We start from the raw sequence: 15,493 nt of genomic DNA, 5'->3' as shown, positions 1-15,493 counted from the left end.
TTATAATTATCAAGGAATCCTCATAAGCTATCTCATATGCCCAATAACCTAAGGACCTTCCTCCCATTAGTTTCAACCTTCCAAGGTTTCCCGACAGTACCACCTTAAGAACCAAACCTTTAATCACAGTGGACTGTAAGTATATACTCAGACCACACCCAAAACATAGCTCTTGGTTGGCTCTTATTTTACATGGGAATATTTGCTTATAAATTGGACCTTTCATAATCCTTGCATGGGAATGCTAGAAGAAGCTTTGTAGTTGTGAAAGACAAACAGTTTGGAAAATGTATCCATTAGTATGAGGAAAAATTGCTAACCCCTTATGGAAGGGTCAAATATTGTCAATTTGAAACCAAGTATTGTGGTTTCAAAAGCTATGGTCCTCATAGACTCATGTGTTTGAATACCTGTTCTGTAAGGAGTGGCATGGTTAGGAGGTATGGTCTTGTTAGAGTAGGTTGTGGTGTTGTTGGAGTAAGTGTGTCACTCTGGGGACAGGCTTCGAGATTATGCTCAAGCTACACCCAGTGTGGCACACAATATCCTTCTGCTGCCTGTGGATTAACATATAGAACTCTCGACTACTCTAGCACCATGTCTGCCTGCATGCTGCCATGCTTCCTACTCTGATGGCAAATAGACTAAACCTCTGAACTATAAGCCATTCTCAATTAAATATTCTCCTTTATAAGAGTTGTTGTAGTCATGGTGTCTCTTCACAACAATAGAAACCCTAAGATACCAAGTGATCAGGAGGAAGAGCTATGAGTCATATCTGAGGAGTTCACTATTTGTCACTATTGCTAACATTGTTGACTATTCAAGAGCATCTTTAGCTAGCTCAGCCTTGGGAAACGTCACTGGTCTATGTCTTTGCAACCATGAGCATCCTGTATGTTGTGCCTGTGGTGCTGGTTGTAAATGGTGTAGAAGGCTGTTTAAGTGGCCAAATAACTATATCTCCTTAGGTGATTAGTGGCACTTTCTGTGATGGGTGCTTACTGGCGATAATTTTTCATTTCTTTGGGTCTACGGGCTGTAACATGATTATCTTCTACTTTATGGCTAATATTCATTTATAAGTGAGTACTCACCATGCATGTCCTTTTGGATCTCAGTTACCTCATTCATGATGATATTTTCTAGTTCCATCCATTTGCCTGCAAATTTTATTATGCCCTTGTTTATAATAGCTCAGTAATATTTCATTGTGCAAATGAACTACATTTTCTTTATACATTCTTCAGTAGAAGGACATCTGGGTTGTTTTCAGTTTCTAGCTATTATGAATAAAGTAGCTATGAATATAGTTGAGCAAGTGTCCTCCTTGTGAGATGGTAGAACATCTTTTGTGTATATGCCAAGGAGTGGTATAGCTGGGTCTTGAGGAAGAACTATTTCCAATATTCTGAGAAACTGCCAAATTGATTTCCAGAGTGGTAGTACAAGTTTGCACTCCCACCAGCAATGAAGGAGTGTTCTCCCTTGCTCTACATCCTTAGCATGTGCTGTTACTTGCATTTTTTTTATCTTAGCCATTTAGATAGGTGTAATGTGGGACATAGTTGTTTTGATTTGCATTTCCTAATGACTATGGACATTGAACATTTAAGTGTTTCTCAGCCATTAGAGATTCCTCTGTTGAGAATTCTGTGTTTAGCTCTGTATCCCTTTTTTTATTGTATTATTTGGGTTGTTGGTATCTAACTTCTTGAGTTCTTTATATGTTTTGGATATTAGCCTTCTGTCATATGTAGAGTTGGTGAAGATATTTTCCCATCTGTAAACTGTGATTTTATCCTATTGAAGGTGTCCTTTGTCTTATAGAAGCTTTTCAATTTCATCAGGTGCCATTTATTAATTGTTGATCTTAGTGCCTGAGTGTTCTGTTTAGGAAGTTGTCTCCTGTACTGGTGATGTATTTGTGTGATGGGAATATCTTTACATCTTAAATTTACCCTCATAATTCCCTTCATCAGCTTCTCTCCTGGGACTCCTTATCTTTTATCTAGATTTCTTTTTCAGCCTTCTGACCATATGGCCAGAAAATATAGTCAGGTACCTATTAATCTGTAAGTATTCTTAACACAACCTACTTCTCCTCCCCCATACAGTGGATGATCAGAGATACTGCTTCAGCTCCACACTTTTAGAGATTTCTACCTCTAACTATCTTTCAGGCCACCACCATTCATTTATAAGCTTTCATAATGAGCAGACCCCTCTGAAAACAAACCAGGGCCTTTATTCTTCTCATACAATTATACATTTACATAAGATCCCTCCACTGTATAAGTATAGGTGAAAAGCATAGGAGAGGGTATCAATGTACTTCACAAGGAGGACATGCGAGTGTGGCCTACCTGCTCATGCAGCTTACTTGTGTCCCTGGATTTCACTCAGGCTCCATCCTTGATATTCCATTTCCATGGTGAGATTGATTGACATTAGGCCTGTTTGACTTTCTAACTTGGTTTACCACAAGGTACTCACTCATAAGAGATAACTTGAGCTCCATTATTTTCCACCCAGTATCATGTACACTATCTTTTTTATGGCCTAGTAACATACTAGGACATGCTTCTCATTAATTATTATTAATTAATTATTGTAGAATATACGTTCTTGCTCTAGACTCCTAGGACTTACCCTGTTTTACTACCATTGGATCATGAGATCGATGTTGCAGCATTTTCCATCACTGACAACTGTAACACCATCTGGTCTAGTCAGTAAGAGCACAGATACTTTTGTTTTGCTTTACTGCTTTTTCCATTGGAGAGAGTGGTCCATCATATCTCTGCCCACTGAGTTCCTCTATCGGGATATTCTCTCAAGTGTCTATCCCTGAAGACGTTAGCAACAATCCACATATTGCTTTGTTCTAGGGGTTAGTTATGTCCCACCTATCAGCCAGTACAATGCCCTCTTTACATACTGGATAGTAAATGCCTGAGTCCCAATTTCACATCCTACTTCTTGTATTATCATGTCATGCCTAGTACTACTTCTATAATCCACACTTTCCATTAATTAGATACTACAGTGAAATTAGCCGTGCAAGAGGGGTAATATGAACAGTATCTATATGGAAAGTTGAGAGGGAACCAAAAGAAGCTGGAGGCCTCAACGCAGATCTGAGAGAGCAGGATAAGGTAGAAAGAAAAGAGAGGGAAGATTAAATGTAAACATCCAAGCCTGAAGTCTAGTTCTTACAGTTCAACAAGACTCTCAAGGAGGTCGTAAGCCAGAGTTACCAACAGGCAAGTCTTACATCATTAGCAGGAGCCGGTTATGGGAAGTGTGGCCTTTTCCTTAACTTGGTGCTGGATTTCAGAGTGCTAGGTCTATCAGTCCTATACTACACTAGGAGTAATCCTTGCAAGTGTGTTTTCATGACTTCCACAAAAACTTTGTTTTCCTTCCCAGGAAAACACTAATATATATGTAAAAATGACTCATGTCAATGGATTCATAGATCCTTGTTAGAACATTTAAATCCACCATGTCGGGGGGTAAGAAACCATTTTCACAGTTTATTACTGATCTTGTTGAGGAAGGGCAAACTGCTATGGGCTGAAAGATATACATCTATTTTTTTAATCACTGTAGATTTTTTGCTGTGGTTTTAATGGATTTACTCTTCCATATGCATACATTGGACCTTCAATCTCAAGGAAATTGTATTAGATGCTGTAGACTTTAGAAAGCGATTGGGTCGTGAAGACTCCTTTCTCATGAATGAGCTCAGTACCCTTATAGATGTGGATTCATACACTGTTCTATATGTTCTGCTATGTTTTGGCCCAGCAGCAGGTTCTATCTTTAAAGATGAGAGCATATGTCAGTATGATGGCACCTTCATCATGAGTTTATAGATTCTAAAACTGTGAAAAATGTTTTTTTTTTTTTTTAGTTTCTGAATTATCCCAGTCTGTGGTACCTTGCCATTGTAGGAAAATGCAATATAATAGTCTTCAAAATGTGAATAACCTTTTTATTAAAATGCAGGGATGGGCTACAAATTCAAGGTGAGGAACAGTGACATATGTTGCAGGCAATTGGAGTATGTTGAATGGGTATCACACAAGGGTGGCAAGTCAATTAATCCTATTTTAGAAATAATTTTGACAAATCACTTTATTATTACTAATTTTTGACAAGTTCATAGAAGTAGCAAACAGCAGATAATTTTCCATCTTGAACTCTGCTTTCTGTCTTTGTAGCATTTGCAGATCTAGTTATTATAAACAATATGCCCAGTCTAATTATTGTAATCATATGAGATGATTCAAATGTAATTCCTTTCAGATAAGCAGTTCAATTAAAGCAGCAGAGTCTCATACACTTCTAAATCTAGACAAAATATAACTTTTGGTGACTCATTCAGTTTCTATACTTTGGACTTCTGTATCTACTTAATGTTTACAATGTGTGGTTACTTTTATAATGTTAAATGAGTCAAAATTTAAATACACCCAAGTACAGTTATGCTAAAGAGTTCCATAGTACTTTGCAAATATGGAATATGGTCACATAACCGTCTACCAGAATCACTGGCTCATGGATGTATGTTTAGCATTGTTGATACTGCCAGATGTTTCTGTACTATGACTGTAGCATAGTACATTTACATCAGTGAACTGTAAGGCTTTTGGTTGTTCCATCTAATCCCACAGACAGCAGGAATTTTAATTTCTTTAGAAGTTTGCCCTTTGGGTGAAGATTGCCCAGTTTTAAGTGAGACTAACTGAACTGTGATTGGTTAGCAGACCAATGTGCTCTGATAGCTTCTTCAGCTGGAATAGTTTCATCTTGCTTCAGAACTCAAGCTGTGGTATGGATTCATTTTATTGACTATATCATTCTTAGTGTTTTATAGATGCACAGGACTTGGAAAAGGCCATTGGAAGTGATCCCTGGAAGGTGAAAGTTAGCTTTCTGGCCAAAACTGAAGTGGTGCAAGGATAAAAATAGCCATTTCAAGGGCTAAAGAAGTGGTCAGAACTAGAGAAGAGAATACATCATGTTTTTTTTTTTATTACATAAAACAACTTGTCACTCTTAGTTTACATATATCTATAATTTCCTTCCAGTGGCATTTAAAGGAATAGTCAATTGATTATGAAAGAGTTTGGACTTTCGTCAGGTCAAAGAAACAGGGATGTTCAAATAAATAATGTAATGTTATTGAGCTTTTACTGATGGAAGGAGGAGAGTAGGGAAGCCACTAGTCTGAATAACGAGAAAACAATATTTGATGTATTTAAGTGGAAGTCAAATTTAAAGACAATAAACGTGAGCAGACTGGTGTCTTCTTTATCATTTCCTTTAGCTACTACCAAAATGTCTTGATATGGCTATCAGGCTCTATTTCTAATGGCGAAACTAACTTTAAAATGAGCAGACACCTACCAATTGCTTTACTTACAGTGCTAGGTAAGTAGCATAAAGGAGCCCACGTCAAGCTCAAGCTCTTTCCATTTCTATGGAGCAAGAACTAAATATCTGACCATACAGTCTACTTTTGCTGTTTTAAGTATAGCAGCACGGCAGCAAATAGGCAAAGTGGGATGCTTTGCTTTTCCTTGTGATAAATTCAGGGTCAGTGTTTAGTCCTTGCTTTGGTTTCAGATGCAATCACAAAGTGCTGCTGTTCTCCTCTTGGCTCAAGTCTTCCGTGATGCAACTCTGCTTTGATGACATGTTCCTCTTAGCTCAAAGCTCACAGAAACAAAACAAAACAAAACCATCCAAACTTAAAATCGTGCTGATGAAGATGCACCATAGTTCAATACTAACAAATTTCCCCAAATACTTCCACATACAAATCCCCTATTTCTAATTGTACAGTATCAAATAAGCAGTGAACATTCTCATCTCACATAATGGCTCACAGTCCTGTCAACTTGAATGCCTATCCATTTTTTGGCAACAGTTGACTTGCATTCATCCACATGAAGTTTCTCTCTCTCTCTCTCTCTCTCTCTCTCTCTCTCTCTCTCTCTCTCTCTCTCTCATTTCTTCCTTCCTTCCTTCCTTCCTTCCTTCCTTCCTTCCTTCCTTTCTTTCTTTCTTTCTTTCTTTCTTCCTTTCTTTCTTTCTTTCTTCCTCTCCTCCTTTTTCTTTATTTCTTTGTTTCTTTGTTTCTTTGTTTCTTCATTTCTTCGTTTCTTCGTTTCTTCGTTTCTTCATTTCTTCGTTTCTTTGTCTCTTGCTTGCTTGCTTGCTTGCTTGCTTGCTTGCTTGCTTGCTTGCTCTGTGTAGCCCTGACTGTCCTGGAGCCACCTGCCTCTGCCTGCGTGCCATCACCACATGGCATTGAGCAATTTTCATATTGGCTTCAAAGGTGATAATTTCCCTCCCTCATTGAGTGTTATTCTATTTCCAAGTAGTCTGCAAATGTTTACAGAGCACAAGGTGACATAGCAGACTTGGAAACAGCTGATATGTTTCTTAAGTTGAAAGAGGAGAAAATATAAGATGTAAACATGAATATTTTAAATAGGTAACAAAGATACATTGGTAACTTTTTAACATGTATTACATAGCAGGACATACACTAAGTATTTTTTTGGACTTGCATGTTTATTTCTGTAAGTAGGCACAGTAATTCACTACTCATAGGTGATGGATTTGATGCTACAGATCTTAGAAAAGGTCGCCACACCAATAAGAGGAGAAGTAGGGTTTGAATAGTCCATATTCTTATCACCTGAGCTGTCTTGTACTTAAGAAGAAATATGACGTTTCAGAGAAACAGAGAAGGCTGTGTGGCAGGAATCACCTGGAATGTGGGCCTTTGAGTATGCCTGTGGGAGACTGTCCTAATCACGTTAACTGATGTGACACATCTTAATTTTGGCTGGATCATTCATTGGGCAGGGGATCCAGGAACGTACAAAATGGAAAAAATTAATTGAATATTAGCTTGTATCCATCATGTTGTCTCTTGGTTATAGGTACAATGGGCAAGCTACTTCAAGGTCTTTCTGCCTTTACTTCCCCATCATGATGGACTGAGTTAAAATAAATATTTTATCTCTCATTTATTTTGTGAGAGTATTTTATCACAGTAACAGGAAACAAAACAAAACAAAGTTTGGGGACTAACAATGCAGAAATAAGGTAGAACAAAACAAGAGCCAGCAAAATGTTAGCTCTATCAGCGTTGATAGTCTCCAGAATACTCTTTATATAGAGAAAATCACCCAAGTCCTTCCTTCCTTCCTTCCTTCCTTCCTTCCTTCCTTCCTTCCTTTCCTTCCTTCTTTCTTTCTTTTTCTATTTCTTCCTTTCCTTTCTTCTCCTTTTCTTTCTTCCTTTCCTTCTTTCTTTCTTGTTTTTGGCTTGTCAACATTGAGCAAACTTCAGGGACTAAGTTGTACCAATTAAATGGAAAAAATCAGTGGAACATGTAGCAGATGTATTAATTAATAATGACTAAATTTTATGACAGGCAGTGACATGATTTTATGATATATTGACTCAGGGTTGTCTTCATAGACCACTACTGATAAACAGGCACTATTAATGCCTTCTATCTGCACTGAGAACAAAAACCACACTTCTTCCAATAGCCTCGAAGGTTAACATGGTAGAACCCCTGCCCAACTCCCCAGAATGTATCTATGTTCATTTCTTTCTTCATCACTGCATTTTCACTACCTGGCCCTTTCAGATCCTTGAAGTCTCCAATCCCCCTTTCCACCACACACCAATCCAGTCACTAGTGTCTCCAACTGGACCTCTCTTCCTCTGCCTTCTGCACTTAATTATATAAGAATCAGATATTAAATACTTTAATTTCTCTCACTGACCTTAGTTAAAGAAATGTAATTTTTACAATTACGCTTAATGAAAACTCTTAAGAGGAGATAATCTTATTAGCACATGTACTTTGAGAATTAATTTGAAGTGTCATTCTGGTTGTTAACCTTAGCAACACAATGGAGTGAATTTTGGAGAACATTTGTAGTCTACTGAGCATGTAAAAAGATACTGTGAGCAAAATATTCTGTTAGGGCAAAAGTTTTTAAACATGTGCAATCTGTCCCATTTGTTTCTTTAAAAATAGGACTTTAAGTGTCTGTAAGCACATTTAAATCTGTTCCATACATTACATATATGATCAGATTATTTTTGAGATGATAATATAATTGTATAATTTCTCCCTTCCCTTTACTCCTTCTAAAACCTTCCATATGCCCCCTTGCTCTTTTTAAAACTCGTGGCCTCTTTTGCATTAATTGTTGTTACATGAATATACCTATATATATTTGTATATATACATATGTATATACATATCTATATATCTATTTTTTAAATACAACTTTCTCCATCTGTATACTGTTAGTTGTATGCATGTTTTTAGGGCTGATCATTTGGTACTGGATCCAATTGGTATGTCTGTCCAATTTTAAAGAGATAAATATTCCATGATATGACTTTTTTTTTTATTTTTATTTTTTTTATTTCTTTTTTTTTGAACATGAAATGCTTTTTTTTATAGCATGTTTTACAAGGGGAGGGGGTAAGAGGGTCCAGGTGGTAGAAAAGTACAAAATCTTCTTGGCCTGTGCCTTGAAACATGTCATGGTCTATATGGTACACTGCCTTGAATTAGGATCTACCTGCAGTTCTTCAGAAGATATGGTACACTGCTTGAGTTATGGTCTCCCTGCTATTCTTAAGAAGACATGGTACTCTGCTTTGAGTCTATCTGCAGTTGCTAAGCAGGATCTTGCAGTTGCCAAGCTTCAGAGGACATTGTGCAGGTGGGGAAAGGTAGGGGGTAAGGGTAAGGGCGAGGGTCCTGGCTTCTGGCATCTCCTCCTTCTCTGTTTAGTTAGAGAAGGCGTCTTATGTTCAATCCCAACTATGTGAGTTTTGAATTTGGATGTCTAATTATGGGGGGTCTTAGACAAGTTCACAACCCCAAAACATTGATGTGAGACGAGTCACATCGATGGTCGAAGGCTTTAGGCTGTCGACGATGGGCAACGTCAAGGGACTCTGATGTGGGTGAAAGGAGGGTGAGAGCCCTGTCTTAGGCCATGTAGGCTGCACCCACTCCCAGCACCACGCACTCCTTTTCGGCTGCATTGGGTGGGCCCCTGGGAAGTGGACCTACAATAATCCCGTCATTGGGCTAACTCACAGCCATCCTAGTCTCTTGTAAATGTTCAAGTTACCAACCATTTGTCAGTTTGGGGTGTAATATTGTCATAAAGGAAGGCTCCCCAATGTTAGCGGCCATATGATATGACTTTTGAATACCTTATATAACCATCTATGCTTAAAACGTATTTTCTAAAGAAAACTGAAGCCATTAACTTCTGTAATAAAATAGTTTTGTAATAAGAAATAGAATGCAGAGCTCAGTGGTTAAGAGGACTGACTTTTTTTTTGACTCTAGTTTGATTTCCAGCACCCACATAGCAGCTCAAAACCATCTGTAACTCCAGTTCTAGAGGATCCAATGTGCTCTTTTGGCCTTCAAGTACACCAGGCATGTGCATGGTGCACAGACATACATGCAGGCAAAAACGCCCATATACATAAAATAAAGCAATGGAATGGGCTCACTTAGTGACGTGGTGAACTTGTCAATCCTACAGGTGGCCCTTCAGCAGACTAGCATCACCTCCAACAAATCTCATCCAAAGCCAAAGGGCAGTCTGGCTTCCCTGTTGAATAAAAAATGAATCCTGACTACCCTTTAAGGCCACCTTCTTTGAGACATTTGCACTGGGTACTACACTTCAAGTAGTAGTTCTAAAATTTTGGCAATCATTTTGCCAAGCCACAGAAGCCCAGACTCTCCCTCCTCTGTACTTATCACTTAGCTCTTAAGGGATCCTTCCACCCACTGAAATTTGAGACCTACTGATCTAAATGTGTACTTTTGCTAATATCCCTCCCTTTTTCTATGACACTTGCTTCCCACAGAGCTCTTGTCACAACTTCCCTTTACACGTGGCTGTCAGTTTCAGCTCCTCGGTCAGGCAACATGAGAACAAGAAACAGATCTTTCCTTCCAATTACTTTCATCCCAGATCTCAACACAATGCCTCGGACAAACCTGGGGCAAACATCTTACACTAGTAAGATTTTCTTAGTAAGAGTGTATCACACACCTTTGGTTATCCAGGAGGATGTTTTTGGAAGTTTGATCTTTTTTTTGTTTTTTAATTCCCAAGGGCACTATAAAACCATGATTCACAAAATGTAGTCTCTGGACCTGGAATGATACCAATGGAATGGTGGGTAAAATTCTTGACACTTTAACAAAAATTGAAGCTGGACAACCAAGAGCTATTGTATTCTTTCTAATCACACAAAGGCACTTTGACAAAAAAAAAGCAAGGTTCACTTGTAAAGGTCTTTAATTAAGTGGTTAAAAAGTACTAGTACCAAATTTCAACCTGTGAATACCCATCTTTTTTATATTCTCTGTTTTGAAATTAAGAGTGAGCATTAGACCTTGTACTACATAATAAAATATGATGGCAAAATTATATTAAAAAGGACATTTGTGCAGTTCTTTGAATTACTCATTGAGTAAGCCATTATTTTTTAAAAATTGGGATACTCATTTTATTGGAAAAATGACTGTGGTTATTTGGAAATTTGCAAGATATCTTCCTGCTAAAACAAAGAGGAAAGGAAGGCTGCCACTTCCAAGAAATGAACTGATTACTGTCAAAGACAAAATGAGCATTTAAAAGAAATTTCAAAGTTTATAAGTTTGTATTAGCTTCTAATACTTAAAGGGTTTTTTTTTTTCTGGTGAGCCCATTCCGTGTGCTTTTGTTTATATCAGCTATCCTACTCAATATCTTTGTCATGATAGAATGTGTGTGTGTGTGTGTGTGTGTGTACTCATTCTTTGTATTTCTTTAAAAGAATTTAAGTATTAGAAAATCTCAGACAAATAAAATGCAAATAACATTTACTTAGCATATGTTCTGGACCATATACTAATACACACATTAATTCATTTAACCTTCCCAATAGCCCTGTGAGGTGAGATGGATGTTATTATTTTCATTTTGCAGATAATAAGAGTATAACAAAGATGAAACACAGGCATCAATGATGTCAAAGACTGAGCAATAGTTAGAGACTTATGCTGTGTTGACTTTTTTACATTTGTACTTCATGGTTATAGGGATGAAAACAGCTTCCATAAATGTTCAGATCTACATCAGACCAGTGATCTTCCAGGTGTTGTACCTGAACCAGCAGCACCAGTATCCCTGGGAATTTGTTAGAAATGGAAACAGGCCTCACAGGAGCTCACAGAAACCGAAGAGACAATCATGGAACCTGCAGGGGTCCTCTGCATATATGTTATAGTGTTCTTTTGTGGGACTGATGACAGTAGGAGTCAGGGGTGTCTCTGACTTTTTGGCCTGCTTTTGGGAGCCCTTCCCGCTTACTGAATTGCCTTGTCCAGCCTAGATATGAGGGTCTGTGCCTAGACTTCTTGTAACTTGTTATGCCATGTTCAGTTGATATCCCTGGGGTGGGACTGCTCTTTTCTGAAGGGAAATAGAGGAAAAATGAATTATGTTGAAGAAAGGGAGTCATATTGGGAGAACTTGGAAGAATGGAGGGAGGAGAGGCTGTGGTTGGGATATATTGCATGAGAGAAAAATACAAAATAAAGAGAAAAAAAAGAAACGGAGACTTTCAGGCCTCACTCTAGACCAGCAGAACCAGAAATTTGGGTATGGGATTCAGTAAAGTGTGCTGTCAAGACCTAGAGGATTCTGTTGCACCATCAGTTGGAAGAAGTACTGAAGTATGCCAGTACTACCTCAGAAAGCCAAAACAAAGGGCAGAACCACTACACAGTTGTAAGGATTACATAGCTATAGCAACATAGATCACCAAGGTAATACATCACAACTACTGTGTCAGTTAGCTTATATCTGCTACTCTAAAGTGAAGTAGCCTAGGCTCAGTTCCGTCCCATCTAGGTGATACATTCCCTATTATGAATTTGAACATGTGAGAGGAAAATATTTGCTATTACTGATATTTGGAACACCATTGTATGGTCACTATTCATCTAATGGGCCTCTTGCTACTTCTTTGATGCCAGAAGGACAAGTAGTATGGTACTTTCCACTTCTCAAAATATCTTAATCAAATACATCTTCCATCCAACTCCCTGGAAGCAGAGTCTGGAGTGGAAATTCTGATGTAAGTGATGTATTGAGGAAGCATTCTCAGAAGAAAGGAAACAGATTCGAGCAGTGAGGGGAAGCTAACTATATTGATTTCAGGGTGGCAGTGAATGTGACTTCCTGGCTAAGAGTGTTCTCTGAACACTCAGCAGTATTTTAGAGAAATGTGCAGTGGAGAGCCATTATCAGAAAACCATAACAACCTGGGGCGGGCAAGGTGAGTGGATAAATCCAAGCAAAGAGATGCAGATGGAACCCCACCAGTAACTGTTACATGGATGTTTTTGTGACTCTTCACAGTTTTTTGATGCTGGTCACTATCGTTGCCTTACATGAGCTTCTCCTGCTATCTAGCCTCTGACCCCACAGAGCCATAACTACGATCAGCCAGTTTCCTATTCTCAACCACATCTACCGATAAATCAAGCCAAACGGCTATATCAGTTTATAAAAAAGTGCTTAGTCCAAAATTACCCTTCTCATTTGGATATATATTAATTTTAGAAACATTGTTGCTATTTCTTATGTTTTTTTCCCTGTAAAATGAAGCTTCAGACTGAATTATGTTAGATCGTGTTCCATTTTTAAAATTCATTTGCCTAATGGTTTTGTTCAGAAAACAGTTGTTGCATAAAAGCATAGATTAGAAACTAAATCTGGTGTTATTGACAAAAATCAAGTATTAATAAGCTGGAAACATTTGAGCCCATGACAACAGAAACTGAGGCAAGACATCGAAAAGATTGCTGCATTGTGTCGATGGGTCTTGTCTTCAAGTGCAAGATGGTATTGAAAAACTTCATGATGTAAATTGTTGATGGCTGATCTACTTGCCAGGGGATACCAGACCTTTGTGTGATTCAAAACAAGGCACCTATCTAGGCATACAGAATACTGAAAAATGTCCCCACTTAGGGTAGAAGTTCCAATAGCAACAACAACAAAAGGCACTTCTGGAGGAATGTCCTGGAAAGGCAACATTGAAGGATTTGCTCATTGATGCTGATCAGGTATCAACGTTGACTTGAATTTTTTGCTTGTGACTTTTGCGGAGTACAGCTTACAAAGCCCCATGTGACACTTCCTTTTGTAGGATCCTGATCACTGTCACTTGATTGACTTTCCATTCCTCAGGATGACCTTTCATATTTGTCACAAAATATTAGTCGTAAAGGACTGCTGAGTCAGGCCATATCTCAAGATAAGGTTTAAAGAAGTAATCAATGACAACTTCTAAGACAAAAGAGTCCTGAAGGAATGTGGCCTGGATAGCTGTGCGATATACATTCACCACTCTTATTTACCATGTGAGGAGACATGCCATGGAATTTCAGCAATGAATCAAGGAATCCCTGGCATGTTAATTAAAGTTCGAGGGTTATGTGCCATTATGGTTTAAATGTGAAATGTCCTTCCATGGGCTCATGTATTTGAACAGTTGGTACCTAGTATGTGGCATATTTTGGGATTCTGTGAAACTTACAGGATGGAAGGTTTCACAGATAAAAGAGGGGTCAGTGGTGATAGGTCTTTGAGGATTATAGCCTGGTTGTATGCTCCCTGAGCTCACTGCTGCCTAAAATCTCAAGACATGAACAAGCTTCAAGCTCTCACCACCATGACTTAGTGCTCTGCCATGCTTTCCCAGCTGTACCTCCAGGAAGTGAGCCAAAAGTTGTTTTTGTCAGGTGTTTTTTTGTCACAGTGATACAGGAAGGAACTAATACACATGCAAGTAGAACGTGAAGTGTTAGTTGTTGATCTTTTGGGAAACTCTACCCCAGGATTTTATAATAGTCAAATCATTAGAATTAACAGAGGTTGGATAGCCTAGAGACCTCAGCTAGAACCAAACATAATGGGCCATAAAGTCAATGATGACTAATGATATTTGTCTTAGTTAGGGTTTTACTGCTGTGAACAGACACCAGGACCAAGGCAACTCTTTTGTTTGTTTGTTTGTTTGTTTTTTGTTTGTTTGTTTGTTCTTTTTTTATTGGATATTTTATTTACATTTCATATGTTATCCCCTTACCCCATCCCCCACCCACCCGGGCCAAGGCAACTCTTATAAGAACAGCATTTAATTGGGGCTGCTTACAGGTTCAGAAGTTCAGTCCATTATAATCAATGTGGGAGCATGGTAGCATGTAGGTAGCCATGGTGCAGGAGGAGCTGAGAGTTCAACATCTTATTCCGACGGCAAACAGGAGAAGACTGGCTCCCAGGTGATTATGAGGATGGTCTCCTTGCCCACTCCCACAGTGACACACTTCCTCCACCAAGATTACATCTACTACAACAAGGCCACACCTCCTAATAGTGCCACTCCCTGGGCCAAGCATATTGAAACCACCACAGTGCTCTGCTATCCTTATGGGTTGGAGTCTAGCCCAACGGTCATCAGAGAGACTTCATTCAGCAACTGATGGGAGCAGATGTAGAAACCCACAGTCAGACATTAGGTGGAGCTCAGGGAACCATGCAGAAAAAGGAGAGGATGGGGTGTAGGAACCAGAGGGGTTGTGGACACTACAAGAACACAACCCACAGAATAAACTAAGCAGGGCTCAAAGGGGCTCACAGACTGAAGTGGCAATCACAAAGCCTGCATGGGTCTCTGCTAGGTTCTCTGCATGTGTGGTTTTTTTATTCCCAATGTCACAGTGAAAAGAGCCTGGAAGACATAATGGTTTGGCTAGTTTTATTAATTAAATGGATAGGATTTCTTATATATGTCAGAGACCCAAAGGTCACTATTCGAGTTTTGTTACCCTTTGGAATTGTAGTAGTTATATAAAGGGGAAGACAAAGAGGAAAGTGTAAAAGAAAGTGTTATGGTTGTGTAGCTTGGTGTTCTTGTGGTACTCCTAATAGTGGGAGTCCCCAGAAGAGTCTGACTCTTTTGCTTGCCTTTGGGACCATTTTACTCCTAGTGGGTAGCCTCATCCAGCCTTGATATATGTTCCTGATCTTATTGTAACTTGTTATGCCATGTTCTGTTGCTACCTCTGGGAAGCCTACACTTTTCTGAAGGGAAACAGAGGATGAGTGGATCTAGGGGAGAGAGGAAGAGGGGAGAAACTGATTGGAGTGGAGGGAGAGTGAACTGTGGCCAGGATGTATGAGATAACATATGTATATGACATTAAATTGTTTTTCTGAGAGCTACTAAAAGTTAATCACCAAAAATTCCACAATCCTACTTACAATCTTTCTCAATGTAGAAATCATTGCAGGACAATTATGTGTGGTTTTTTTATTCCCAATGTCACAGTGAAAAGAGCCTGGAA

This window comes from Grammomys surdaster, unplaced genomic scaffold (assembly GCF_004785775.1).
Source record: "Grammomys surdaster isolate TR1022 unplaced genomic scaffold, NIH_TR_1.0 182, whole genome shotgun sequence".
Lineage (NCBI taxonomy): Eukaryota > Metazoa > Chordata > Mammalia > Rodentia > Muridae > Grammomys > Grammomys surdaster.
The sequence above is the reverse complement of the archived record's forward strand: the minus strand, read 5'-3'. Positions refer to the sequence as shown.